Genomic DNA, 6,137 nt, shown 5'->3' with positions numbered 1-6,137 from the left:
CAGCTTTTTTCTTTTTGCTTATCTGGTGCTGAGGAATTGAACCCAGGGCCCCATGCATGCAAGGCAAGCGCTCTACCACTGAGCCACCTTCCCAGCCCATAAGTAATAATTTCTTTCTGTAAAATTTGAAAGTAAATTCCTCAGAGGCAAGGAGATAAGGATCAAGTAAAACTGGGGAGCTTTCAAGACTAGCTGTATAGTGTAGTTTTCATTTTTTAAGGTTACATTTTTGATACATTTATTTCTAAGGATTTGTTTGTTTGCCAGTCCTGGGGCTTGAACTCAGGGCCTGGGCACTGTTCCTAAGCTGCTTTTGCTCAAGGCTAGCACTCTGCCACTTGAGCCACAGCGCCACTTCTGGCTTTTTCTGTTTATGTGGTGCTGAGGAATCGATCCCAGGGCCTCATGCATGCAAGGCAAGCACTCTACCACTAAGCCACCTTCCCAGCCCTAAGTGATTTTATTTTTATACAAGTGTAAATAGAATGGACTCCCTACATTATTTTTAAATTGTTCATTGCTCACATATATAAGCCCACTTATTTTGTAAATGAATATTTTATCCTGTTACTTCATTGAACTCAGTTATTGACTATAATAATTTGTAGTAAATTCTTGTGATTTTCTAAATAAAAGATAATATTAGCTTTGGGAGACACAGTGGCTGCTGCCTATAATCCTAGCTACTCTTGAGGCTGATTTCTGAGGATTGCAGTTGGAAACTAGCCTGGGCAGGAAAGTACATGAGAATCTTATTTCCAGTTAACCGCCAAAAAGCCAGAAGTGGAGCTGCAGCTAAAGTGGTAGAGCTCTAGCCTTAGTAAAAACGCTCTGAGAGAGCGTGTGGTCCCAGAGTTCTAGCCCCCGGATGGCACAAATTAAAAGATAATGTTATCAGCACAAAAGATAATTACATTCCTTCCTATCTACATAGATACTTAGATTTCTGTCGTCAAATTGACCTTGTTAGCTACTGCTGTACAGTGCAACTTAAAAGTGGTGAGAATAGGGCTGGGAAGGTAGCTCAGTGGTAGTGCGCTCACCTTGTGTGCCTGAGGCCCTGGGTTCGATTCCTCAGTACCACATAAGAAAAAAACCAGAAGTGGCACTGTGGCTCAAGTGGTAGAGCACTAGCCTTGAGCTGATAGAGCTGAGGTACAGCACCCAGGCCCAGAGTTCAGGCCCCATGACCGGACCCAATAAATAAGTAAATAAATAAGTTTTTTTTAAAAAGTGGTGAGAGTAGATATCTTTAACTTGTTGCTGATTTTAGGGCATAAATACATATGGTTCCACCATTTAAGTAGAATATTGACTAACAACAGTTCTTTTTTACAAATATTTTTATTAAAATATGTTAGTTGTACAGGGAGTTTCATAGTGACATTTTAATACAAGAATACAGTTTACTTCATTGAACTCACTCAATAATTCTTCCTCATCCCCCCTCCTTCATAAAATAATTTCAACAGATTTCATTGCTCTGTTTTTATAAATGCTTGTATAGTACTTTGACAGAAAGAAAATAAACATAGTCAAAATTGATCATTTGCATGCATGATAAAACAATGAAACGTGTTGAAACTATTTTACAACATGATGAAGGGAGAGTAACAAAGCAATGATACTGCATTATAAACATGTATGAAAATGTCACCATGAAATACTAAGTATATAACTAATGTATACGCTTGCCGTTGTCTTGGCCCTGTCCTTAAGCTTTGTTTTTTGGCCCAAGGATTGCTCTCTACCACTTGAACCACACCTCGATTTCCAGCGTTTTGATTAGTTTGTTAGAGATTAAAGTGTCAGGGATTTTCCTGTCCCAGATGGCTTTAATCCCTGATCCTCAGATCCCAACCTCTTGAGAAGCTGGAATTACAGGCATGAGCCACCAACTGTAGGGATGTTTGCACTTTTTAATGAACATGTTTTATTCAATCACCTTCACTAGTTTCCCTACGTCTACCACTGGGTTTATCCTCTAACAGACTGTATTTGTTGTATGTTGTTGTTGTTACTATTATTATCTTAGTAATTTGAAATCTATTCCATCTGATATCTGGCCTCACTCACAAAAGCCACCTTTTTCCCTTGTTGTCAAGATTACTATCTCTTTGCATACCTGATCATTTTTAATAGAAATAGAACATTTAAAAAGATACAGTGTAACATAGTGTAACAACAATGGATAGGATTTGTTTATTTCTCTGGTTACTTCAAGACTATTGTGGAGAATTCTGCTTTTCTACAGGTAAGGTATATTAAATAGGTAGGTTTCATTAGGTAGCCCATGAAGAGAACGCCACGTGCTATACGCCACATGCTATTCAGGCAGGAAAAGAAGTTTATTTACCGAACTGCTGCCCCCCCCCCCCCCACGCCATGCATGGTGGAGAAGCATAACTAAAAAGGAAGGGGGGTTGGGAACCCACCTCTGGGCCAGGACTTATCTAGGCCAGGGACAGGAAGAGGTGTGGCCAGGTGAGGGAAAGGTGTGGCCACACTGGATCTGGATGTGACCTCAGGGTCTGAAACCCTCCTAAGGTCAGGTAGGAGGCATGTGACCTGGGGGGGGGGGGGGGAGGTGACTGCTTCCAGGTCTGCCAGTTACCTAGGTAACAGATACTGGACAGAAACTTAGCCAAGAGGGAGGGAGGGGTCACTGTTCAGACTTTACACTACAAAGCTGATCCAAGGGCCAAATCTGAGCATGCACATAGGTTCCCCCTGGGTTTGCAAGCTGCTCCTTCTATTGCTCTCGCCACACTGAGAAATTCCACTAATGCTAGCTGATTGTTGTCTTGTGAGGGAAAATGGGAGCTGAGAAAGATGTTAGATGCCTGTTCCCACTGTTGGCAGGCAGACAGCCCTATAGTTATTGCCGTGGGGAAGAGAGTTCTCTGTGCTTGGCTCCCACTGCTCTGTGGAATTTCTGCCCCTTAGAGAAGGAGGATATAAGCCCAGGCCGGCTGAGTCAGGGGCTAGGGCCAGAGGTTCCTGCATCAAATAGGCCCTCTAGAAGAGTTTAAGAACCACTAACCAAGGTGGGGCCCCTTAAACGATGGTGAGGACTTTGGCTTTTTTTTCTGAAAAAAGAAGGTTGGGAATAGGAGAGTGACATGATTTGATTTAAGTAAAAACTGGGTGCCAGTGTCTCATGCCTATAATCCTAGCTACTCATGAGGTTGAGGCTTTAAGATCGTGGTTTGAAGCTAGCCTAAGCAGGAAAGCCCATGAGACTTTTTTTTCCCCTAATTTGTCAATCATGAGGCTTACCAAAGACCTGGAAGTGGAGCTATGGCTCACATGGTAGATCACGAACCTTGAGTTAAAAAAGCTCAAGAAGGGGCTGGGAAGGTGGCTCAGTGGTAGAGCACTTGCCTTGCATGCCTGAGGCCCTGGGTTCGATTCCTCAGCACCACATAAGCAACAAGAAAAAAGCCAGAAGTGGTGCTGTGGCTCAAGTGGTAGAGCGCTAGCCTTGAGCTGAAGAGCTGAGGGACAGTGCCCAGGCCCAGAGTTCAGGCCCCATGACCAGACCCCCCCCCCCCCCCAAAAAAAAAGCTCAAGGAGCTGGGTGCTGGTAGCTCATGCCTGTAATCCAACCTACTAAGAAAGCAGAGATCTGAGAATCGTGGTTCAAAGCCAGTCTGAGCCGGATAGTCACTGAGAGTCTTATCACCAGTTAACCACCAGAAACCCCGAAGTGGAGCTGTGGCTCAAAGTGATAGAGCAATAGCTTTGAACAAAAAAGCTCAGGGACAGTGCCCAGGCCCTGAGTTCAAGCCCCATGCTTGACAAAAATAAATAAATAAATGAAAGAAAGAAAATAAAAACTCAAGGACAGCATCCAGCACTAGGATCAGCATTACAAAAACAAACTCTTCTCCACATTCCCTCAAGTGCCAAGGAAGTTAAATAATTTTTCAAAGTCCTTCTGCCAATGAATAGCAAAGGCAGGATTAGTTGGATGCCAGTGGTGGTGGCTCATGCCTGCAATCCCAGCTTACTCAGGAGGCTGAGTTCTGAAGATTAACATTTGATGCCAGCTCTGGCAGGAAAGGCCTTGAGAGTTTTTTTCTTTTCTTTTCTTTGTCGGTTGTGGGGCTTGAACTCTGGGCCTGGGCACTGTCCCTCAGCTCTTCAGCTCAAGGCAAGCACTCTACCACTTGATCCACAGTACCACTTCTGGTTTTCTGGTGGTTTACTGAAGATAAGAATCTCATGGACTTTCCTGCCCAGGCTGACCAAACCACGATCCTCAGAACTCAGCCTCCTGAGTAGCTAGGATTACAGGGTTGAGCCACCAGTGCCCAACTCCAGGAGATTTTTATCTCCAATGAGTCACCAAAAAAGTTGAAAATAAAGCCGTGGTTCAAGTGGTAGAGCAGTAGGCTTCAGGAAAAAAATGTTCAAGGATAGCCCAGACCCTGAATTCAAGCTCCAGTACTGGCAAGAAAAGAAAAGAAAAAAAAAAATGAAAGAAAAAGATACTAAAATCTACTAGGACCAGACAAGAGTGCCTGTAGCTCTGCGGATGGCCAGCAGAGGCCGCTGTAGCATCATGGAATGGCCAGGCAACATGCAGCTACTCTTCCTCCCCATGGGCTGACCTACAATCCAGAGGGGCAAACAGCCAGCACACCTCAGTGACCAAGCAGGCCCAGCTGGGCTTGCTGTCTCCAAAACTCACCTGTTCAAAATCAAGTTTGGCAGTTCCTGTAGATCACCGGCAACGCAAATCCAGTGAGCTTTTGGAATAGAAGTCACCCTAAGGTAAGACATTTCAACAAGTTCCCACCAGCTTTGATAAACACCAGCTCCTAGGGAAAGTGGAAGAGGAACTCATCCTGGCTCAGGTAGACACCTTCCAGTGTCTGAATTGCAGTGGAAGAGTCACTGAGAGTTGGAGGCTGGAAACTAAATTCCCAAGCATTCCAGAGGGGACAGGAGATAAGCCTGGCCTGATTGCTTCCTGACATGCATCTGGATGTTCTGGTGCCCATGTGCTCTACTTCTCCACTTTCCAGAGAGAGAGAGAGAGAGAGAGAGAGAGAGAGAGAGAGTGTGTGTGTGTGTGTGTGTGTGTGTGTGTGTGTGTGTGTGTGATGCACATGCATGGGTACATGCATGCCAATCTTGGGGCTTGAACTTAGAATCTGGATGCTGTCCTTTAGCTCTTTTGCTCAAGGCTAGCGCTTTACCACTTGCGCCACAGCTCCACTTCCTGTTTTCTGGTGGTTGATAAGAGAAAAAGAGTCTCCCAGATTTTTTTTCCCTGGCTGGATTTGAACCACGATCCTCAGATCTCAGCCCACTGAGTAGTTAGGATTACACGCAGGAGCCACTGGCACCTAGCTCTTTTGTGTGTGTGTGTGTGTGTGTGTGTGTGTGTGTGTGCGTGCGTGTGCGTGCGCGCGCGCGCGCCTAAATGGGGCTTGAATTCAGGACCTACGTGTTATCCCTTAACTATTTCTGCTCAAGGCTGGTGTTCTACCACCTGAGCCACAGCTCCACTCCTGGCTTTCTTGTGGGTGTTTAAATTGGAGATAGGAGTCTCACAGACTTTCCTGCCTGGGCTGGCTTTGAACTGAGATCCTCAGAACTCAGCTTCCTGAATAACTAGAATTACAGCCATGAGCCACTGGTGCCCAGCTCAGGTGAAACTCTTAGCTCCAATTAATCACCAAAAAGCCAGAAGTGGAGGTATGGCTTAAGTGGTAGAACACTAGCCTTAATAACTAAGGGACAGCACCTAGGCCTTGAGTTCAAGCCCCATGACTGTCAGAAAGAAAAGAAAAGAGAGAAATTTGAATACCCCAAGCCAGGCAGCCATAGGATACAGGGCAGAAGGAGTCCACCATGTTCATGTAGCACATAGTGAGGGTGAAGCTCACAGAAGCTAGGGGTCTGTGAAGCAAGTAAGAGATTTGTCCACGTTATCTCATCAAATGGCAGCGTGAAGCATTTTGCATCTGCACCAGCAGGTGGTGCTAAAAGACAAGGCAAGGCAGGTCTAGTTGGTTGAGTTTCTAGGTAATGAGCAGGTAGCCTTGTATATTTGCTATGTGCGTTGGGGGTAGAATGGGGTGAGCTGAGGCCTTCGGGATTCACTTTCTTAATCCTTCCATTAT

The sequence above is a fragment of the Dipodomys spectabilis genome, unplaced genomic scaffold (assembly GCF_019054845.1).
Source record: "Dipodomys spectabilis isolate Male_0828 unplaced genomic scaffold, ASM1905484v1 ptg000155l, whole genome shotgun sequence".
NCBI lineage: Eukaryota > Metazoa > Chordata > Mammalia > Rodentia > Heteromyidae > Dipodomys > Dipodomys spectabilis.
This window is presented reverse-complemented; position numbering follows the sequence as displayed.